This window comes from Lissotriton helveticus, chromosome 1_2, assembly GCF_964261635.1.
Source record: "Lissotriton helveticus chromosome 1_2, aLisHel1.1, whole genome shotgun sequence".
Lineage (NCBI taxonomy): Eukaryota > Metazoa > Chordata > Amphibia > Caudata > Salamandridae > Lissotriton > Lissotriton helveticus.
Window position 1 is genome coordinate 281664250 of NC_136058.1, and position 24578 is coordinate 281688827.

Sequence of the window (24578 nt, forward strand, 5' to 3'; positions counted from 1 at the left end):
ACGCGTGCTGAATGTAAGAGGTGTCCTACATGGAGCCTGTGCTCCAAATAGCAGGCGGCACCGGCAGAATGCAAACGGTGCACTATTTGGATCTTGTGATTGGTGTAGGAAGATACACCACAGGCTGTAAACAGTGCTGCGTGTGGGGATTGGGCTTAGTGTAGGAGATACCCAGGCAGACTGTAAACATTGCACCATCTGCGTCATGTGTTTAGTGCAGGCTGACACAGTAACTGTAAACATTGCACTATTCGCTGCGGGCTTCGTGTATCTCGGCACATGCACAGACAGTCAACGCTGCAATATTTGCAATGTGTGCTTAGCGTGAAGACACATACAAGCTGGGGGCGGGGGTTCTAAATCTCTGGACTTGGTGTGCCCCTAGAGGGGCTGCTGATATGCCACACAAAGCCCTTCATGCAAGCCCTCTCTCTTGTTACCTGCACACTGGGACTGTCTCAAGGAGCGGACTCTCCTTCCGGCGAGATGCAGACAGAAAGAAGAGGATGAGGGGTATGAAAGTGGGAGGGCTGGGAAGGGGCAGAGGTAACAGGTCAAAAAGGCAGAGTTTCCAGGGAGGTGAATTATCAGAGGGAGGGACACAGGAAGGTCAGCCCGCTAACAAGTGCAGTAACACAGTTATGACCGGCGCCTTGAAGGGAGCGCTGCGATAAACCAATTAATTGTTCCTAATCGCCTCTGAAGAACGGTGGCCGAGCCGTTCATAACGTGTCAGCCCTCGGTGGCAGGTTATTCTTCAGCAGGCTAATGCCATCGGCCTAACCGCATTAGCCAGCGCTCGGGCGAGGTGAGCGGGAGGTTGGCGGCAGGGTGAGTGTGCCCTCTGGCATCGGCAGAGAGGAGGGGGGCGGCGAGCTATGAAACTTGAGTGTCCCCGAAGAGTGGTAGTAGGGTGACACTGATGTGAATGTAGGCTGGAGGGCGTTTGCCATGTTCACTTCACTGATAATAAAGGGCTGGCCTGGGAAGCTGATTAGGCCTCAACTGGCCTGCGTTTTAGGTAGGACATTGGAAACCTATTGGAAACCATGGGACATTCCTTAGAGGATGAGCTCTCTAGGACACCACAGGGCCGGGGAAGAGTCAGCCACATGCAGGGCTTCAAGTATTTGTATGCAATGAGAAAAAAGAGGACTACACTGATACAACATACCATATCTTGCTCTAGTTTTATGTTCTATGCTTTATGTTAGGTGTTCATTTTTATGTTTCCAAATATATGTACAGTGCTCTGAAACTCTTGGGTCATGTTCACGCTTTATAAAATACTTTAATAAAATATGTTAACTATTCATACACAGCAGAGATCTTCTCTAATGGGATCTCCTGTACTGCTCACCTCTGAGACACAGGTGGGCAAACCAAGCTGCCTAAGATGACACTCAGGTGCCAGTTGAAACTAGCATTCGAGTTCGCAGTAGTACACTGTCTGCAGAGGAGTTGTACATTGGAGCTCAAAGCCTTTCTATTCTATGCATGCTTGGAGTCTTAGGGGAATGAGTGTGGAAGAGTGTAAGGCTAGGCTAACATATGCATGCACACATGCACACAGACACACATGTATATATATCCTCCCCTAAGTGTTGAAATAAAGGCCTAGCCTCCTGCTCCTAGCCCCCTACACTCAGTTGGCCCATACATTTGACAACCAGGTAGCTTTGCTAAGTATGCCAACCACTTCCATTTCCGTCCTGTATTTTTCTCTGCCTACTGGAGGTCTCCCGTGCCGTAAACTCGGGTCTTCCACATTGTAGGACAGGACATCTATCACTCCAAAGAAGATATTTTTTTACCACCATTTATCACGATAAGCATTGCTAGACAAATTATCTTGCCTGTATGCCTGTGGTTTCAAATTTCTGTCCTACAGGTATACAGCTAGCTATTCCTTTGTCTTTCCGTTATTTATGCAATATCACAGCAGACGTAGACACGGATGTTTGATGACTGTATCTTACCTTAAGTCGTACCACCTCCAGTATCCAGTCCTTTCCTTCTTCTTGTTTCAGAATCACCATTCTGGTTGGACCTACACATCTTATTGCTGTTGATATTGGAGGTGATCTGAGTCGGCATCATTGCTTTATACCTGCATTCGGGTCTCCCAGGGGAAAATGGTGATCTTCTGTGTTAGCTGTATATTATATAACATTAATCCGGTATAAACGAAATAAGTGAAAATACACGTCATAACAACTGGGTACAGTTACCATCTTCTTTGCAACGTGCACACAAATATCAACATATCTGCATGACTGAACAAATTAATTATTAACTTCCTGTAAAAGGAACACAATTCCACAATTGCGTGGCACCATATTTCGCTTTGACTATTAACTATCTTCAAACCACACCATATTCAAAACAGCAACATGAGCTCAGCAGCCAGTGATATACTTCGGTGCAGAGGCAGCCAGTAATTTGAGCTTGGAGGGGGTGAGCGGGCTACACAATCACACATACACACTGACATCCTTGCATTCACACACACACACACACCCATTCACAACACTCACTTACAAATATACATACACACGCGCACACATGAAACATTAATAAACATAAAACGTACCTGCTACAGCGTCTCGGGAGGAAAGCCTTTTTGGTTCCTGATGACTGAGACTGCTGCCTCAGTGGTCAGCCAATGAGAGGAGGCGGCAGTCCCTTACTCATCACAGAGTAGATTCAGGTCATATATCGGTGAGAGTTGACGAACCCACCCCATTCTGTGACAAAGCGTCAGTGATAGACACACACCACTGGGCCCCTCAGGGCTTAAAACTGAAGCACCCAGGTCAGAGGCTATCAATGAAGTTTATTTATTTATTTAAACGTTTTATATAGCTCTAGCTAGACCCAAGGGTATCAGAGCGCTTTACAGCATTATCACATGTAGGATAAATGTACACAGTGGTATGTACAGTGAGTCAGGACGTATCACAGAGTATCTTCGAAAAAGAGCCCATTGTCCTTCATAAGATAAGTTAGCATAGTAGGGTGTCCAGTGTGGAGGAGATTTAGGTGCTTTGCCATACTGAGGAGTTCACGCCCACAGGGCTGTGAAATCTTCGGCACGGCAAAGTTCAGCTCAGGCAGCCAGGCACCTGTGCATTCAGCACATGTATAGTGCGTGACTGCAAAAAAGTGAGTGGTGGGGGCCCCTCCATCCTTAAAAACTAACGCTGCTTCAGTGGCATACACACATTCCTTCACTTCACATATATTATATAATATTAATCCAGTTTAAGCTAAATAAGTGAATATGTATATTGGTGTGCCTATAAAAATGTATTACATAAGCTTTCCCTATATGGGTAAATATAACTTTTTAGTTACCTTCATTAAAATGTTCTTACATTTCATACACACTTTTATTTACATTTAGGGTGTGTATTATCTTAACTAACCGCTTAGCAGTTTAACCCGCACCAAAATTCCTTCAACACAAAGGTGAACCTCCCATGTCATGGGGGCTTTGGTAAGTGGTATTTTTTTCAAAGATATGAAGATTATTGAAGCTAAGAAAATCTCTACGGGCCCGATTCACAGAATGAACTTAAGACTCAATCCTAAACTTACTACTATTTTGGTATTCACAGAATGCACTTACTACTTTTGGCATTCACAGAATGAACTTACTACTTTTGGTATTCACAGAAGTTAGGATTTTGTCTTAAATTTGTCTTAAGACAAACTTAAGACAGACTTAAGACAGACTTAAGACAAACTTAAGACAAACTTAAGACAAAATCCTAACTTCTGTGAATACCAAAAGTAGTAAGTTCATTCTGTGAATACCAAAAGTAGTAAGTGCATTCTGTGAATGCCAAAAGTAGTAAGTGCATTCTGTGAATACCAAAATAGTAGTAAGTTTAGGATTGAGTCTTAAGTTCATTCTGTGAATCGGGCCAAACAGTAGGACACAAATATTTTATTACATTGTTTAGGTTCTGAAGGGCATCGAGTTTTTAAAACTCTTTCCCAAAGCGAGGACCTGGCTGGTTGAGCTTTGTAAAGTTGGTACGCCTGGCTGCCATCTTGGCCATGCTGACCTTTCTCAGGTCCACATTTCTGCTGAACATGCTCTGTGCCCTGGTCCATGGTCCATTGCGACTGCTGCAGTGTGCTGGTGTCCAGGGAGTTCTCTGGTCTTCAGAGCACCACACCGAGATGCACCCTGTCTGCCTTTACTTCCGTGATGAAACATCATAAATTGTGGATCAAAATCGGCCGTGTACGCAGAAATGTCCGGGGTATTGACAATGAAGGAAGGGCTTCGTGAAAATGTGGCACGGCACCCATTGTTGCATGAATAAGTAGTAACCTGAGAGTGATTGGGCAGAGAGGGAGCAGGTGCCCGGACGGATCATTGCAAGTGACCTCGGTTCAAGAGGTCACCTGACCCCAGCGGACTGCACACTTCATGGCTATCCAGATACCTTTGTGTTAGTCACTGGTTGAGGAATCGCACTCCGTGCGAGCTCTGTTGTCGCACTTGAAGGAGGCCAGCAGGCTATGTCTCTGAGTTAAGCACTCACTACTGATATCTGTCTGGGATCTACAGGTCATCAATTGAAACATCAGCAGCAGAAACTCATCGTTCATGCGTTCGGGGGAAGGAAGGTTGAGTACTATTAAACTCGATAAGTCTCTTGAGTGGAGTACATTTGGGTAATAATAATTGTGTGATTTACTGCTCTCAAACTGGATTATTAAGTATATTAATAACAAAGTTATACATGACACTAGCATACTTACCCAGGTTGATAATGCTGTTTTCTGATGCGTTGAAGGGTAAAAGAGAAAACTTGAATCTGTATTTCTGTAATGCATGCTCAACTCACTGAGCTATTTCACCAAGTTTGAAAATCCAGTGATATCACAAATGGCAAACGAAGAGGCACTGCAACGGTGTCACTTACCAAGCCTCAGTTTGTGCAGAGGGTGTTCATCATATCATACGCATCACACTGACTTTCTTGTCTATACCTTGGGCTTTATTACAGCTCTGCAGAGATCTCCGAGAACGTGTACAGTAAAGATTGCATGGATCAATAATACTTCATGTTACCACATTTAAATATCACTGAGTATAGTTTATCCAGTTTGGGTTCATCATGGCAAGTTTCATGCTGATCCTTCAAAGGGAGGGTGGCAGAAGGCGCCATTAATATTGAGCCAAAAATTAAGCAACAAATTCGCACACCACTTTGGCCCTTACCCTCAGGGTAGCGATGGCAAGCAGTCCACAGCTGATTCAGGGAGGTGCTGTGGGACTAGAGGCTCAAAACCCTCCAAGAAAACCAAACCATATCAGTAAAGCAATTCCCAGCCTGTGCTTATTCTTTAAAAAAAAATCTGATTTTTTTTTGCTTATTTTGCACACAACATAACACTAATAACATAATATGATCTGGTGAGAACAATATCAGGAATTCATTCCCTTTGTAGCTCCATCCAGTCTGCTTGGTGGCAGGCAGTGCGCACTGTCATTGTTGATCAGCAAGTGCAGGACATTCCATTTCTCATGGCCCACCATGCCTCAATGTCAAGGTAAACGCCCCAGCCCAGCTGGCATGGTCACTCCAGGCAGCGAGGGTGCTGATATTGGGAGACTCGGTTCATCAGCTACAGCATCAGTACCACAAGAGTGGAGGTTACACCAGTGTGTCAGTTCTTGGGGTCCTACCGGTCTTGCAGCTTAGATTCTTCCCCCAACCACGATGCAAAACACACCAACTAAATAGACTAGGCACCCATGCTGGTTGGCAGCAGTAAATGCCTCTTGCTAGGGCCCTCTTCTTGGTTGAGGTTGATGTTCTCATTTCGCTTGTAGTTTTCTTTGCAGTGCAGCAAAGGACTGCAGTTGGAAGTTCTTCAGCTCCCAGATGTTTCAGGGCACTGGCCACCTTCTCTCAGGAGACACCTTGGGACCCTTCCGCCTTACCCTTGACACACTCCCAGTGTTGCAATCAATGATGACATAGCATCTTCCTCCTTCATGGGCACCTCCAATGCCCCTCGTGAGCAGTCAGTTTACTCTCTCCCTCTAAGCAAGGTACAGGCATCCCCTCCTGAAAGACTGGTCAAAATTTCCCAGGTGCTCGTCCCAAACCTGGCAAGGGAAGTTCCCCTTCTCTGGAGCTCAAACAGTTTCTTGGTCACCACTGGTGTGGAGACCCTATATTCAGTGAACTATATCTTGCAACACTGACTGGAAGTTTCTATATCAAAGTACCAATGTTTATGGATTCTCATGTTCTCTGAGATCGGTTTCATGAAGTTTCTGCCTTTTGCTGGGTGCTCACAAAATTCCTTAGCCATAGTCTGTGTCTTTGGATGTCAGCGGGAAGGTTAAATGGAGCGAGGAGTCTTCTCTCAGGAGTAGCTTCCAAGGGCACTGTTGGGCACAAAGCCTAGGGAGGCTGCCCTACTTAATCACCTGTTACCTGGGGAGTGGCCCTTCTAGAGAACTGTGGGCCTGGAAATGAGAAAGGATGAACTCCCTACCTTCAGATGCATCCTCTATTTTCTTAGGAATCCTCAATCTGACCCGTTACAAAGGATCTCGGGAGTGTTCTGGGGAGAAACCATGCAATTCACATCTACTAATGAAGAATTCACGAAAGGAGCACCCAATTTGAACGAAGTCACAATCAACAGTCCAAGTTGAAGTCCATTTATATTTATTCAAAGAAAAATTTTCGGTTTCCAACAAAAACGTTCATTTAATGGTAATTAAGCAGTTCATTCCAATCATATTAGTAATTCTTGTTGTAAAAGTCAAAAGACAGCCTATGCGTTTCGTCCCTAAGGGGACATCATCAGGGCTAATAGGTGTTAGTCGATCAAGTAATCTTCGTACAAAAGTATTTAAACAAACTATCCTCCAATCAAAATCCAGCTTAAAGGCGGGACAGAATAGTGTCCCCTATCTAGTCCGCCAAAGTCCTACCAATCATTTTGACTGCTGTGCGCAGACTCCTATTTAACAAGCTAAAATAGTTCCCTATCAGGTCTGCAAGTATCTTTCATACCGGAAATCCTGCTGTGACCAATCAAAGTCCTCGGTCACTGTGGCTACATGTGTTTGTAGTTCTGAATCTTACGTTCGTTCTACCGGAAACTAATTAAAAGCAATCTATGCCGGAAATGTTATATTGTCCTATGGTAGTTATTTATCACAAATCCGTCTTTATTCATGGAAACCAAGTCCACAGAAAATATGCAGAAACGTTCAAGTTAGTATAAAACCAAACAATAGACGGTAATAGGTGCCGAAGACCTTAAATCATTGACCCGATTACGATTACGGAAACCGAGTCCCCGAACAAAGCCCAAATATGCTCAAGTTAGTATAGAAGACAAGTAAGATGAGTGCTCAATTAGAATCTACGTGTGCTGCCAAAACCGACCTCGGACTTGGGGATCTGGGTTTGAGTCTCGGTAACGACGCCAAAAAACCTCCTGTGATTCTGGGCAAATCACTTACAGCCTGATTCATCAAGCTAAATTGCGCTCGCAAAGGGCTAGATCCTGAGAATCTGGCCCTTTGCGAGTGCAATTTTAGCATTTGGGATTCATCATCCCAAATGCAAAATTCGCTATTAAAGAATTCGCATATTTAAGGAATCTCTATTTGAGAATCCTTAAATGCAATTCATGAACCATTTTAAAATACCGATATCGCTATTTTGGGCCGCTATTTACCGCGAGGTCAAACCTCGTGGTAAATAGCGAAAACTTAGAAAAATGCATTTAAATGCAATTTTCTAAGTTGCATGTTGCGCACATGTGTGTGCGCAACACCAATGTAGATTACATTTCAGGGGTGCTACAGGGTGTCCTTTGGACACCCCTGGCACCCTTGAAATCGCTATCTTATTTGCGATTAGTAAATTGCTATTCGCAAATAAGGAATAACTCCCCATTCATTCCTATGAGCCTTTAGGCCCATAGGAATGTATGGGGAGTTATTCCTTATTTGCGATTAGCAATTTGCTAATCGCAAATAAGGAATGTGTAGGAATCGCATTTCTTTATGCAATTTCTATATGAATCCCGTTTTGCAAGTTCTTAATAGCGATTCCTTATGAATCGCTATTAGGGGCTCGCAAAACGGGAGAATGATGAATCAGGCTGTTAATCTCCCCGTGCCTAAAAAATGAATGCGTGTCCTCATGTAACGTACCTGGTGCTATGTAAAGCGCTCTGATACCTGACTCATTTTCGGGTCTAGTTCGCGCTATATAAAACTCTGCAAAAAACAAACAAAAAACCAAAAAAACAATCAAAGCCAGCGTTCCCTCTCTGTGTATGAAAGAATCATACAATCAGTGCTTTAAATGGGCCAGTACTCACTGGTACTGAGTACCAGCACTTCTAAGTTGTATCACTCTAACTACTGGCACTTCTCCACTGCCGAGGAGAGTACCGGTACTCATGAAGCCCTGGTGCCGGCAGCCTGTCTCTGACAGCCAAGGCAGTTCTGTAGACCTCAGCCGAGCCCCTGCTGAAGTATTCAGCTTGGGCTCATCTGCATACAGTCTGGGTGTTCACCATCATGCTGTGTTGCAAACACAGAAATCGCCGCAGCCCGGTGACCGCGCTATTCAGAAAGCCGTGGGAGGTAACCAGGTTCAAATGGCTTTAAGCCTACCTGATTCTTTTGTGTAAGTGTCTGTTATTGTTTGTCTCCTTGCCTGTGTGCTTGCCTGTGATTGTTCTTGTGTGAGAGAAATATGAGAGACAGGGGGAGAGAATAGACACACTCTTTGAAGGTATATTACAGGAAATGTGTGGAATGCTTGTGTATTCACCTCTGCTTGTTTTTTTCTGTCCCCCTCGAGAATATGTGGTACTGTGCCAAGCAACAGTAATTAACAGGAGTGATGTTGCAAATATTACAAAACAAGAAATTGTGAAAATATCACCACTTTTGGCTTTCGTTGTGTAATGAGTAAACACACCTTATTTGCTTATTGAAATACATGTTTAATGTGTTTTGGTATGTGCTGCAAGTAGTATATAAGTCAAGAAGCATGTCTTCCCCTAAGCCCTGCCCAAGTCCCACCCACTCGCCACATTTAAATGAGTACCTGCACTTCCTCCCCCCGCCCCCATTTAAAGCACTGCATACAATGAATCTTAAAGTCCACAAAGAAGTATATCTTATAATACTTGGTATCAAGTGGCACAAAAGGAAACTCCCCACCCCTCTGATACTGGAGTTATTCGATTGGTAATACCACAACATCTTAATGTTTTTGTCCCCTTTTTTCTTAAAGTCACCCCTCGCCACCTCTCTCCCCGGCACCCGCCTTCCACTCTCCCAAAAATTATTATGAAGAATTATTGCCATTAGCACGTCTCTTCTGGTGAAAGGAGAAAATCGCTTCATTCATAATTTATATCCTCAATTACTATTAATAAAGAAATATTTCAGCAGAAAATCGCCTGGGAAAATCGCACGTAAGGTTGCATTAACATTCTGTTTGAACATTTTCATCACATTTGTTATAGAGTTAATAAGAGGGATCTGCTCCCCTGACTTCTTCATGGAATTATGGTCTGACTATGATAGTTTAATCTCTTCGACTTTATATAATATATTCACTTTACTAATTGAGCTATCTGAGGAGCAGTTACGGATGTTCCTCAATTCAGAAGACAAAGTAATCGGGGGCATGGCTTCTCCTGACCAGCGCCTCCTCCTCAGGCGGTGAGAAGTCTGGGGGTCCTTCTGCGCTTTGATGAGATTTCAAAGGATCATTGGTTGCTGTTGAGAGGAGGGCTTTACTGTCATGTGTTCTGGGATGATAGTTTGCCTGGGGGCAGCCATCTTGGGGCGGAGAGAGGGGGCTGGTTTACATTTGCAGTGTTAGGTATGCTGTCATTCATAGTGGGCAGCTTTCTGTTGCCAGTTGTTACTTTGGCTGGGAACAGATATTCTGTTGCTATGGGAGGGTATATTGTATTTGGTCCTGCCATGGGCACAGGTTTGGGTGGGATTAACTGTTGCTATGAAGGAACTATGGAGGTTCTCTGGACTTTTCTGGTTTGAATAAGGGGGGTGGGGTTTATTGACTGTTGCTGTCAGATGATTGGACTAGGCTCTATTGGCTGTTGTTAATAGAACGGGTGTACAAGGAGACACTGTTGGCAGGTTATATGACAGGATTAAGAGTGGCTCGTTGTTGCTTTCTGTGAAGGGACAAGATGTTTTGGTCATTATTACTCATAAAGGACTATGATCTTCTATTTCCTGGCAGTTTGATGGATTTGGATTGCATTGGCCATACAACACTATTAAACATTATTAATTAAGCAACGTCTCAGACGGAGGTTTACAGTAGATGCGGACCACATGGCCATTCATGCCGTTCATTCTGATAAAGAATCCAACACCTCAGCCTCCCACTGCTAAGCAGTCATGATTTGTATGAAAGTGAGGAGTGTTCCTGCCCAGCTGAAAGCTTGCTGCTAAGTTGTGCCTCCCTTTACCTACTTTCTCACCCCTGACCTCACTCTTGGCTACAGCTCTTCCTCACTTTCTAAGGCTCTGAAGAGGTGAGGACCACAAAGTGCTTCATTCAAGACAGCTGTACACCACCAGGGCGCCAGTAAGTGTGTCTGCCAGGCTCCTTCCTAATGACCTCTGCCTCGTCGCCTCCATCTTGTGTTCTGGCCCGTCTTCTCCATCCGTCTTGTCACTCCGCCTCCCCAGCTCTTTGAGGACACCTTAGAGCGGCAAAATGCTGTGCAAATGACCAACTAAGCATTACAGCGGTTTGCATGTAAGACGGGTTACAACAAGAGTTGGGTTGGTAGAGTACAGAGTTATGTGCCCTGGAGCACCATTCGTAAAATGCGGCCAAATATTTAAACATCAAAATGTGTATTTTGGCTGTTGAAAGCACACAATCACCAGCGCTACGCTAGGCGTAACTCCTTCATCCTGCTCTGGATTTTTACTCAACATCAGCTTTATATTCTAGGACTTGTACTGCCACGTTTTTTAGATCTGGCTTCACAGTGAAGCTGTCTGCGTAGCCTATTGTTAACATCTCTTTAAAATATACATAGAGTTGGCTTTGTCTCATACCACGCTATTGGCTGTTTGTTGTATCAATCTATCTCCTATGAAATCCTTGCAGTGTAATGCATGAGGGACAAATGTACATCACAAAAATACTCGTAATCATTACACATCAATTATTTTTCCCATGGGTGTATTGTATGCAGAAACATAACCACTTTTTGTTTTGAGTTTTTTTCCACTGCAGCGTTCTTTTGATAATGCTCTAGTCAGGACTCAAAATGCAAGGCAGACCTACTGGCTTTACCAATGCTTCTCGTTGTAGTTCTGGGCCTATGGAGAGAGCTTGTAAAAACCCGAACTGGCTTATGGTGTCACACTTGTCTTGAGCGCTGTGAATGTATGGAAGGATTAACGCTTAGACCCCCCTTTGCAGTAGACTAAGTGTGATCTCACCATGTGCGACTGTGTACTGTAATGTGTGTTGTTATTGTCGAGTCCAAAGCTATGTTCATAATCCACTCCTGCTGCTGTTTGCTGTATTCAGCGCAGGCCTGAAACTAAGCTGACTGATATAAGACACTTTACATATTGTTTTTATCTGCCCTATATTTGCTTATTTACACCATAGATATATAATGTCCCCTCCTTCTGCAATGAATTTTAAGCAAATGAGGCCTGCTCTATTGTACCTTTAACTTTTTGCCAATCGTAATGTCTGTTTTTATTTATTGTGTTTCTTAGTGGGGGTGTTTCTCTCTTCTTCATGAAATGTGATGTACTGTTTTGGTGGTTTTATTGAATTGTTTCCCTTTATGATTTGCTGTTAAATCGAATAAAGTAACATTTGACTTCATGTAAGGCAAGTACCTGATGTTCCACACACTACCCCATCTCTGCCAGATGTTCAGAGGCATAGGCAGCATTCTTAGCCCTGCTAGCCAGCTCAAGACATAGCGAAACATGGTCATCAAACCAGGGTGGCTGAACAGGTGTGTGACATGTTAACGTCATGGCTTCAGACTTGACTTCCCCATTTGACTACATTTTGTGTTCTTGGGAAAATCTCTTCAACTGCTTGGGCACGAGTTTCCATTTGAACCGATTCCCGGAGTTAAGAATGTGCACACTTAAATACAAAGAACGTGAAGGGAAATCATGTACTTCCTAGTTACCCCGAGAGCCTGGCATAGATGCCCTGCTAGACGGGTGTTGGACACCCCGACTTTAACCAGCTGTAGCTTTGAGCCACCGGCATTACAACCCTGTGACGTGTAAGGATGCAGTAAACCAAGGCAGGACACGTTAGAGCCACGAAGGAAAAGCGCTCCTAGAGAGACACGGCCCCCGTGGCCGCAGTGGGAGGGGGAGGAAGCGCCCCACCCTGCCTCAGAGCACACCCCGCGCCCGGGGCTCAGCCGCCGCTGTAAACAAGGCTGCAGCTGCGGCCGCTGGCCGGACTGGCACCGCGGGGTACCGCCGCCGGGGTATTGTCCGAAGCGAAATAAAATAACAGAAAGAGAAAGATGTAAGTCAACAAAGGGCGACTTGTCACTGATCTCTGCGTCTTGTTATTTCAGCCGGCCGGTGGCTTTGCCGAGCGAGGGAGCTGGCTGCAGAAGTTCACATCCACTTGGCTCGCTCATTAGGTATTGTGTGTCTGGGCTTTTTGTTTTATTTTTGGGCTGGGAATGGATTCTTTTTATGTAAGTAAAAAAAGAAATGTAGAAAAATATTTTGGGTCTGGGCGGTGGGTGCGGGATCCTTTGGACGTGCCATGGCTGGCCTCGGCCCGGCCCACATCTGCAGAGCTTCACAGCTGTGTCATAGCATGAACGTGTATGATAATAGCACAATGGGCAGTATTCACGTGTGTGTTTTTTATGAAATGCTTTGTGTTCACTGTGGAGTCCATGCTCTGACGTGACACTGGGTGAGCCACTGGGATCCGCCCTAATCTGTGTGTGAAGTGGTTGGTGTGCAGAAGTGAATCTATTCAGGGACATTCTAAGGATTTCTGGGGCCCTGGGGCAAAACGTATTTTGGAACCTCTGTTAGGAACAGCTTTGAATTCATGACCCATGTTCAGCTCTTTCATGCCCTCTGTGGCCAAGTCAACGACAGTTCACAGGGACACTCGTCCAAACTCAAAATATGTTTACATCTAATATTCAGGGGAGTGACGTGTTTCAACATTGTAACACAGCAGCAGCTCACTAATATTACTGCAAATCATCTCTGAGTCATCCTCCCATTTCTCCTGTGTGTGGTCCTGTTTTGATCTAAAAGAAACTTTCTTTATGGATGTTGCATGAAACATAAGCACAACGTTCCTCTACAAAATGTCTATAACAGAGGCTCACATATCACCCACATTAAAAATAAATTAAGGAAATCGGTATTTAAATCAATCTCTTTAAGAATTATTCAAGGTCATCAGGGCAGAACAGAACTGGCTTTATGAGAGGGCCCTCCCTCTCCTAAAGCCTCTAGTTCCAGGCTGCGGCTCTAGAACTTACACCCACAGAGCCCACTTTGCCCATGCCTAAAACATCTCTGCATCTATTCCATAAACCAAACTCACGGCAGTTTAAAGTGCTACCTGAAAAGCACAAAGTGTTCAATGAACTGCAGATCCATCCTGGGTTCTTCCACACCGGCCCTCCTCCAGAATGGGGTGACTCCCAAGTCTTCAGACTGAGCACATCTTCCAGGTCTTGAAGTTGAGAAATGCTCCGTATGTCCAGATTGAGACAATATTCCAGGCCCTCAGACTGGGTTGTATCCCATCCCATGCCCTTAGACTTGGCCTTTTCCCATACCTCAAGTCAAAACTGAGCTGTAATGCATGCCTCCAGACAAGCCATATCCCATGTCTCCAGACTATGAGGTGTTTCATGCCTGAAGTCTGACCCTGTGTCCCCATGTCTCAAGACTGATCCTGTGTCCCGTGTCTCAAGTCTGACCCTATGTCCCGTGCCTTCACGACTAACCATGTGTTAGGATGACCAGATTTTGAAAACAAAAAAACGGGACATTTAGCAAAAATAGAGAAAGGTCTACCATTTGACATCAACAAAGCGGCGCAGAATTACAGCGCTCTTCAAAACAGAAAAGACACAAACAAAATAAATAAACTGCAATTTTTTTAATAATACAACGTTTAATTAAACTGCTTTCTAATAACAGCTGCTAATTAGTCCTGCTTTGGAACATATAAAAACGTGCCTCACACTGTTTTCAGTTGAAACTCTCTTAAAACCATGATGTCAGCCAAATTTGCTGAAGTCCGCTAGGACTGCTGGTGGAAAACTGGGACTGTCCCTGAAAATCCCAGATACCTGGTTACTCTACCCTGTAAACACAAGGAGATGATGGACGGAATGCTGAAACGTTGTTCACCTAGGACATCACCTGACTTGATGGATAGCCTGCTCCCTACGCACTCACATGGCTACCTCCCTAACTGCATTAAGTCAGCACTGGGATACAGATTTGAAATGCAATTGTACAGACAAAAGACGGTAGACGATCCTAGCTAACACTACCCTGGTGTCTCGCAATGCCCTGTCTAAATTAATACAATTTTATATATTACACAGAGCCTATTTAACTCCCCATAAAATTAATCGATATTTAAACCACACTGATGCTGCATGTCTGGAGCCCTTTGTCTTACTCCAGACGTGGATCTCCTACACATGCTTTGGTCCTGCCCATCATGGATTGAATATTAGTGGGGTGCCACCACACATCTGACACGATGCATGGACCTCACCATAGTATATACTTGGGAAGTGTGTTTGCAGTGTCTCATATGCTTAAACAAGAAAAATAGAGCAATGGCATGTTTTATAGACTTGGCCCTCATTTTGGCGAAGCTTCAGATCACCCCTAAGTCTAAAGTGGCAACACCCCTACCTTTTATGTATTGGCACTTTCCATGGTGGCCTGGACACAAGCGGAGAGTGCAGCACTGCATAGGGAGGAAATACGAGGTATCTGCAAATAGCCCATCTCCAATACCTCTGATGCACTCCTGGAGAAGCTCGGCGAAGGATTGCAAATCTCATACCAAACCGCTTAATGCTTTCTGTAGGCTCCCCCCATTACAACACATCCATCCATTTGAGGCAATGACCAACCCATTGTACAAGGTCTATATATAAAACCTTGGTTGCACCCGTGTTGGCTGCAGTCATCGTGCCACTACCTCTGCCACATTGAGTGAGTGTAGGATCTTTTTTAGGTCGCAGCATCCCAGACAGCTGTCTGGGTTTCTAAAGACATCTTGGGGACATTCAGAAAGTTGACCAAGGATTGCATTCTGCCCGTTGCTTGCCACTGGCTTTTGGTTTGTTGGTTTTCTTGCATTCCATTTGCTGGCTTTATTTTCTTTAGGCTGTTGAGCTTGAGTTTGTACCTTCCCTTGCCCAAACCTTATTTACAGTATCCTTCCGAGTCTTCCATTTCTGTAAACAGGCTGGTGATCATCTGTCAGGAGCTGTCTTCCAAGGGTGCTTTTTTACTTTTTTGTCTCTGACTTCAAAGTGAGAGGATTTATGTGACAATCTTGCACCACACTAGGGGTAGGAAAGAGGTTTTTTTTAGCGCACAACAACATTTAAATGAACTGTGTATGTATTTCAGAATTATGAGCACAAATGAAACAAATCTTTTGTTATTTCTGAAGTGTGTTGGAAACAAATACTTTATTATCATTAAAAAAATCATTACTCTATGTGATGCAATTTCCACATATTTTTGTCTGTGCACTTTATATTTCTTATTAGTAAAACTGTATGTCTGTGCAAATGTGATGGTAATTTCAATTGAAAATGTGATGTCTGTAATAGCCATGCATGCTCCACTCTATGCCACTCCACTCTACTCTGCAGTACTCCTCACCCCTGCACTCTACTCTGCACCACTCCACATCACTGCACTCTGTACCACTCCACTCTATGACACTGCACTCTACACCTCTCTACTCTACCCTGTAGCACCCAACTCTATGCCAACGCTCTCTTCACCACTATACTCTTCGCCACTGCACTCCACACCACTCCAGTCTAGGCCACACCAATCTACTGTGCACAATTTCACTCTACGTCACTGTACTCTATGCCACTCCGCAACACTTCACTCTACGCCACTTCACTCTATGCCAATACACTCTACGCCAATGCACTTTACTCTGTAACACTCAATTGTATGCCCCTGCACTCTACGCCAATCCACTGTACACCACTCTATTCTACTCTGCACCATTGCACTCTATGCCACTGCACTCCACACCACTTTACTCTATGCCATTACACTCTATGCCACCCTATGCAACCACACTCTACGCTGCACCACTCCAATCTACTCCACTTCACTCTACTTTGAAACAATCTATTCTGTGCCACTGCACTCTATGCCACTCTACACCACTCTGCACCACTCCAGTCTATGACACTGTACTCTTAACCACTGCACTCTATGCCGCAGCACTCTACTCTCATCACTGTACTCTATCCCACTGCTCTTTGCTACATTCTGAACCACTGCAGTCTGACATTCTACTCTGCAACACAGCACTTTCCACCACTGAACTCTATGCCACTCTACTCTACACTACACCACTCTATGCTACTCCACGCCACTGCATTCTATGCCACTGTACTCTACTGCCCTAAACTCTATTCTGCACCACTCTATGCTACTTTACTCTGCACCATTCTACCCCATTGCACTCTATCCCGCTCTACTGTACTCTGCACTCTGTGCCACTCAACTCTACTCTGCGCCAGTGCCCTCTACATCACTCAACTCTATGCCGGTCCATTCTTCTCCACTCTACGCCACTGCACTCTGCGCCACTCCACTATAATCTACGCCACTGCATTCTATGGCGCTGCATTGTTTGCCACTGAATTCAATGCCACTGCACTCAATGCCACTATACTCTGCAACACTCTACGCCAATGCACTCTACACCAGTCCACTCTACTCTATGCCACTCCAGTGTTTGTTACTCTACTCGATTCCACACTATCCCACTCCAATAAACAACACTCTCTGCCATTCCACTCTACAACACTCTACTTCACTTTTCGCCATTCCACTCTACGGCACTCTACTCCTCTCTTTGCCATTCCACTCTATGACACTCCACGCCACTCTCCTTTACACCACTAACTTTTAGCCATGCTAAACAGCAAATACACTGGTGTACAACATGGCTAAAACACTTTGGCAAAGCCAATATCTCTTGCATAGGCGAGACCTATTGTCTTTCCCAATGCTTGTTGTTAATTGCAGTTGAAAGCAATCCTGTACATAGTATTTTTAACACTGATTGTCATCACCTGCTTCCAAGCACATTCCTTTATGTATGTCCAACTGTTGGCAGTGAGTTTTTTTACTATTGTACTTTTGTATAATACTCTTGATTTGCATTATGATTTGCAATATATACAATGTCTATGTTAAGGTTAAAAATGCCAATAAAAACTACTATTTTTTTAAAAGGTTGACTCTGTGTCCCCGTGACTCAAGACTCACCCTGTGTCCTTGTGCCTCAAGGCTCACCCTGTGTTCCTGTGACTCAAGACTCACCCTGTACTCTTGTGTCTCAAGATTCACTGTGTCCCCTTGCCTCAAGACTCACCATGTGCATTGCCTCAATATTGACCCAGTAACCCTGTCCCTCAAGACTGACCATGTGTACTCATCCTCAAGACTGACCCTGTGTGCCCATGCCTCAAGACTGACCCTGTATCCTTGTGCCTCAAGACTGACCTTGTGTACCGCACTTCAAGGCTGTCCTTGTGTGCTCCGTGCCTCGAGACTAACCCTACGTCCCTGTGCCTCAAGACTGACCCTGTGTCTCAAGACGGAAACTATGTCCTCATGCCTCAACCCTGACCCTGTGTACCGTGCCTTGAGACTTACCTTTTGTCCCATTGCCTCAAGACTGACCCTGTGTACCCTGCCTCAAGATTGACCCTGTGTCCCCATGCCTCAAGACTAACCCTGTATCCCGTGCCTCAAGACGGACCATGTGTCCCCGTGCCTCAAGAATGACAGTGTGTCCCATGCCTCAATACTGACCCTGTGTACCGCGCCTCAAGACGGACCCTGTGTCCTCGTGCCTCGATTGACCCTATGTACCCTGCCTCAAGATTGACCGTGTATCCCCATGCCTCAAGACTGACCCTGTGTTCCATGCATCAAGACTGACTGCGGGTCACGTGCGTCAATTCGGACCCTTTGGACTCGTGCCTCAAGATTGACCCTGTGTACCGTGCCTCACGACTAACCCTGTATCCCGTGCCTCAAGACGGACCCTGTGTCCTTGTGCCTCAAGACTAACCCTGTGTCCCCATGCCTCAATACTGACCCTGTGTACCGCGCCTCAAGACTGACCCTGTATCCTCGTGGCTCAAGACAACCACTGTGTCCTTGTGCCTCGATTGACCCTTTGTACCATGCTTCAAGACTGACCCTGTGTACCGCACCTCAAGACTGACCCTGTGTCCTCGTGCCTCAAGACAACCCCTGTGTCCTTGTGCCTCGATTGACCCTATGTACCAGGCCTCAAGACTGACCCTGTGTACCGCGCCTCAAGACTGACCCTGTGTCCTCGTGCCTCAAGACAACCCCTGTGTCCTTGTGCCTCGATTGACCCTATGTACCATGCCTCAAGACTGACCCTGTGTACTGCGCCTCAAGACTGACCCTGTTTCCTCGTGCCTCAAGACAACCCCTGTGTCCTTGTGCCTCGATTGACCCTATGTACCATGCCTCAAAACTGACCCTGTGTACCGCGCCTCAAGACTGGCCCTGTGTCTTAGTGCCTCAAGACAACCCCTGTGTCCTTGTGCCTCGATTGACCCTATGTACCATGCCTCAAAACTGACCCTGTGTACCGCGCCTCACGACTGACCCTGTGTCCTCGTGCCTCAAGACAACCCCTGTGTCCTTGTGCCTCGATTGACCCTATGTACCAGGCCTCAAGACTGACCCTGTGTACCGCACCTCAATACTGACCCTGTGTCCTCGTGCCTCAAGACAACCCCTGTGTCCTTGTGCCTCGATTGACCCTATGTACCATGCCTCAAAACTGACCCTGTGTCTCAAAACTGACGCTGTGTCCCCATGCTTCTAGACTGACCCTATGCCCTTGTGGCTCAAGACTGACCCTGTGTCACCCACCTCAATACTGATCCTGTGTCCCCTTGTTTCAAGACTGACCCTGTGTCCTCGTGCCTCAAGACAACCCCTGTGTCCTTGTGCCTCGATTGACCCTATGTACCGTGACTCAAGACTGACCCTGTGTCCCCGTGCCTCAAGACGGACCCTGTGTCCCAAAACTGGCGCTGTGTCCCCATGCTTCCAGACTGACCCTATGTCCTTGTGGCTCAAGACTGACCCTGTGTCACCCACCTCAATACTGACCCTGTGTCCCCGTGTCTCAAGACTGACCATGTGTTCTCATGCCTCCATCCAGGCTAGACATGTCGCTGCGGCATTGTATCTCCCCAGCCCAGATGGGGCTGATTCCCGTGTCTCAAACATGTCTGCAGACTGATGCTGCCTCCTGTGCCTCCAGCATGGGTCCATGCTCAGTGCTTCCGGACAGTCGCTGTTGCCCGGGTCTCCAGTCCTAACTGGCTCTGTCCAAATGCGTCTGCCTGCCCTTAACCTCTAGGTACCCCGATACCCGTGCGTCCAGACACCCATGCAAGTGCACTCTGTAGGGTCGGGCCTAAGGCCCTCATGCTGGAAAATGACTGGGACGCAGGACACACTGCTTGCTCGGTGCAACTGGCCCAGAGCACGTGCGCTCAGCCTCTTTTATTGGTACTGTGTCACATGACCTGTGACATCAGTGGTGGGTGGGTGTTCAGTGTAGTTACAGGCTCAGCACTAGAATGCTGACTTGTGCTGGGCATTACATCCCTCCCCAAATTGGTTAAAAATTAACCCAAACAGAAAAAGTCCAAAAACCTGTGGGGGAAAGAAAACACAGAAAAATAACATTGGACTTGTGCTTTCAAAATGAGTGTCTTTGGCTGCTTGCAAGCCGCAGGCAGTATAGTTCTTGCGTTTTGAATTAGCAGTTCTTGGTGGCACGGTTCTTAGTTGTTCGGCGGGTTCATTCTTTCTCTGTCGGCTGTTCTCAGCCCTGCCTTTTGCTTTGCTCTCTTGGTGACGAATGGTTCAAGAGAGATGGATGACGTGGTTGTTGTTTGCCTTCCGGCTTCTTTTCTCCAAGCTGGTTGCGTGTTGTTTCCAGGCAGGCCTCAGTGTGTTTCTTAGCAGGTGAATAGAGTAGGTGTGAACATCCCTCTCACTCGGATGCCCCTCTCGCCGGTTTTCTTCTGCCACAAGATGTCCGGGAGGACCTCTTTGCCAGGTTTCCACTGGACTGGTGTTTTAGGTCGCGTTGCTCTACCATAGCCTTCGGGCCGTGAGCAGGGCGCTCCACGAGCCTCACCGTCGTGCCCTAGTTCCACCTGAAGGTTGAGTTGTCGACTCTCTTCATTGCTCTCGAGGCTTTCATCCTCTTGGGTCCTGCAGACGTGCTTCTGTAGATCTGTCTCCCGTGTGGGACTTGCTGCCACCAGAGTTCCTTGAGGCCTCTTCATGGGTTGCCACGGGTCGGTGTGGAGTGGTCAGTTCATCAGCTGGATGTGTGAGCACTCTCGCCATTCGATCTTCCGCCAACCCCAGAGGTAGATGTCTTCAACAGTCTATCTTGCTCCCTTCTGCGTTCGCCATGTGCTTGTTCTCCATTGCACTCCGGTGTTCCAGTGCCTGTCACCTTTCTACTTTTCTTAGTGGCGGTGGCCACTCTGTTCTTTCTTCATTCTTCTTAGCTTGACAGTCGTGCCACTCTGATTACTCTTTTCTTCCTTTCTTCGGTGGCGGTGTGCCGCTCCGATCTTTCTTCTTCTCTTCTCCTCTTTTTCGCAGCGTACCCTGTTCCCCTTTTCTTCATCTTTTCTGGCCAGGCTTCCCCATGCAGCGCGCGCACTCTGCACGTGTCTTCCTGGTCTTGTCCTGGTCCTAGGACACTGTCTTCTTGTTACACACTTCCCAGGGTGAGCGTCGCGAACTTCACATCTTCTTCCTGTTACTTTCGTTAATTTGTGTGGTTGAAGTTCGTGGGTCTAGGTCGTCGGACCGTGCATTGTCTGAACTTCTTGGACGTCGTGCTGGTCCCTTCTGCCGAGGTCTGGCAGGTAGGATTTGTAGTGCTGAGCTTCTTGGACCTCGTGCTGGTCCCTTCTGCCGAGGTCTGGCAGGTAGGATTTGTGGTGCTGAGCTTCTTGGACCTCGTGCTGGTCCCTTCTGCCGAGGTCTGGCAGGTAGGATTTGTGGTGCTGAGCTTCTTGGACCTTGTGCTGGTCCCTTCTGCCGAGGTCTGGCAGGTAGGATTTGTAGTGCTGAGCTGCTTGGACCTCGTGCTGGTCCCTTCCGCCGAGGTCCGGCAGGTAGGCTTCTTGGTGCGACCATCTGGCTGGTCGACTACGTGCTTTGTGACCAAGCTGAGTGGTCCGGTTGCTTCCGTGATGTATCTTCAATGCTGCGGGTTGTCTGCGCAACCATTTCCTGTTCATCGCAGTTGAGTTGCTTTGGTGCGCATCTGGGTGCGCTCTTCATGTCTTCTCTTGTGACTTGCTGCTTTGGGCTAGTGCTGTCCGCACTGCTGCGCATTTGCGTCATGCGCTTTCGCACGTCCTGGTGCTGAGTTCCAGAACCATTGTTGGTTCGTGTGGGGGTGTTCTTACTTTCGCCATTCTGTTGCAGCGATGGCCTGTGGCCACCAGGCATCGCTGTCTTCTTTTCTGGCGTTGTGTTGATGCTTCTTGAGTGTTTGCTTCTGGAGGGTTGCGTCACCGCTCCATGGATCTTCTTCTGGTCGTGCTTCTTCTTTGCGCTGTTGTCTGCGATCCTTTGGAATCTTCTTCTTGTGGGCGCCCTTGTCGCGCGTGTTCTCTTGAATATCTTGTGAGGAGTCGCTGCACTCCTGGCGCGCTTCTGGGGTTTCTGGCGCTTTCCTGGGGTCGTCTTCACGCTCTTTTGTGCTTCTGGCGCGCGGCTGCGCATTTACCTTTTCTCTTCCTCGGCGGTGTGATGGCTTGTGGATTTCTTTGGACGTGACGGCGGGCAGGTTGGTGCCCTTCGTAGTCTTTTGCTGCAAACCTTCTTTGTGCTTTGTGGCGCGCTCCTCTCTTCTTGCGAGTAGCCACCTGCCAGCAGGTGGTCCTCTATCAGTCTCTGTGCGTCACTTGTGTGGATTCTTCTGTTGGTTGAGCTGTGGGTGCTTTTCCTCGTCGAGCTTTATGCTCTCTGGTTCCTGGGGTGATCAGTTTGCTCTCACCTTTGCTTCCTGTGGCTTTGGGAGTGGTGCATTTTGCAGGCAGTCTCACTGGGCACCCTCCTCTTGCCTCATCCTTGACTGGGTATCCTTGACTGTTATCTCGCAGTCACACCTGTTGCTTCTCTGGTGTGGGGCATCATTATGGGTCCTGGGCATTCGTGGTTGTGTTCTCAGTATTGCTGCACTTTATTGTACATCGTGGGTGCAGTTCCGCATTTTGGCCACTAGATGGCGGGGAATCTCGTGGGCAGGCACCAGCAGACTTTCCCTACGTTGCAGCCGGTGCTGGGTTTCAGTGGCAGTTAGGAGAATGGGGCCCGGGACCACAGTGAGTACTTTCACTGCGTTTTTTCATTTTGCAGGCCTGGGTGTACTCGCTCTCCTTTGCAGGAAATAGCTCTTGTGGGGAGAGGAGCTGGAGGGCAGCCAGAGGCAGTCGCGGTGGTTAGCCTCGTTATCACCGGCTTCTAACTTTCGATGTTGTGTTGCGCGATGAACAGGCACTGGGGGCTCATTCAAAAGAGTCAGCACAGGTTGGATGCCATCCTTATTTCCTTGCGCCCCGCCGCTGCAGCTTCAGTCTTCACATGCTGCGCTGGGGGCCGAAATGTAGGCGTTATTACTGGGGCCGGTCTGTTCTGTTTTTTTTAGGCGGTCTTCTTCTCGATCTCCCCGCCCGCAGCAGCCTCTCATTTCACACGCTGCGGGGACGGGGGAGAGGTCAACGCGGCTCCCGGAGATTTCTTTTCTCCTTACGGGCAGTGTCCACAGTCTTCGCGGGTGGGCTCCGCTTTCAGTTCCTGCGACGCTGGGGCAGTCGCATTGATGCAGGTGGGCACCCGCATCAACCCTTCGGCGCCCGGCAGCTCTCCTCACGCTGCGGGCGCTCTAAGCTAATGTTATTCACCCCGCCGCCGCAGTTCACACGCGCGGCGGGGACGCTGTAGGCAGGCCGCGGGTGGGCTCCGTGAGCCTTGCTTTTTATTACGGGGCAGTTGCGGTGTCGCTGCAGGCAGGCCGCGGGTGGGCTTCGTGAGCCTTGTCTTAATTACGGGGGCCAATATTGAGCGCCGCTCGCATTTCAGGGGCACATTAAATGTTCATAGTTTATGGCGGGTGGGCTCCGCTTTTGGTGCTTCACAGACTGGGGCTCACCTTCGGTCGACGGGCCTGTTCTTCTGCGGGTGGGCACCGCGATGGCTCCTTCGTCTTTCTCAGGGCACCGCCTCGGCAGGGCGGACCACAGCAGGCTGGAGAGGTGCGGGTGGGCTCCGGTCACCTCTTTCCTTTTCTTTAGGCCCGGGGCTCGACACACGCCTCGTGGGCCTCTCGGCGGCCGGCTTCCTTCTCAGGGGGTGTGCCTTTGCAGCAGGCAGCTCTCTCTTCCCCTTTTCCTTCGAAATGTTCTATGGAGCTGTGGCACGCTGGGCACGGCTCCGCCCTCGTCGCCATTGTAGGGTCGGGCCTAAGGCCCTCATGCTGGAAAATGACTGGGACGCAGGACACACTGCTTGCTCGGTGCAACTGGCCCAGAGCACGTGCGCTCGGCCTCTTTTATTGGTACTGTGTCACATGACCTGTGACATCAGTGGTGGGTGGGTGTTCAGTGTAGTTACAGGCTCAGCACTAGAATGCTGACTTGTGCTGGGCATTACACACTCCACACTTGGGCTCAGCACCCTATGCACTGGGGCTTACACTTTACTCTAAAAATGCCCCCTTGTGAGCAGTACCCCTTCCCCCCTCCTTCCCCGGTCCCCTCAGTGCACCGCACTCTGCTTCCATCATTGCCCTTCTGTTCAATTATCCACCTCCTTACAGAAAGCAGTGCGCACTGGAAAAGCAGGTGTTCAGCCCGGCCCATACACGTGAATGGGGTGTTTTTCCAACAGGCTGCATTGGCTTTTCCTTAACCCCAACGTGCTTTCCGAGGCAGTGCAGTGCCTGATAGGGAATCTCCCCATTTCTCTGAAGTGCGGACCTCTCTGCCAAACGCCGATGCTCCTGTTTCAAGCCCGATGACCAGTCGGGCTCGGGCGGCCATCTTGTGTTCTCTGCCCATCTTCTGGCCTCCCTGGTATGCCTATCTTAATTATTAGTTTTTCCCCACATTGCGTTGCACGCGCACGTAATACTATTGGA

General features: G+C 47.5%; 1 protein-coding gene across 6 annotated transcripts in view; it reads left to right on the top strand.

Annotated features, from left to right (window-relative positions):
• Window positions 1-24578, top strand: part of RNF220 (ring finger protein 220) — a 1024387-nt gene that overhangs the window by 515421 nt on the left and 484388 nt on the right. Inside the window, exons 1-2 of one of the 6 annotated variants that reach the window (XM_078671734.1) lie at window positions 12495-12546; window positions 12640-12708. The exons of 4 other annotated variants lie outside the window; for them this stretch is intronic. The gene's annotated coding sequence lies outside the window, so the exon portion shown is untranslated. Of the gene's footprint in view, window positions 1-12494; window positions 12547-12639; window positions 12709-24578 lie in introns of those variants that run through there. One more of the 6 variants, XM_078671733.1, reaches the window with a different exon arrangement.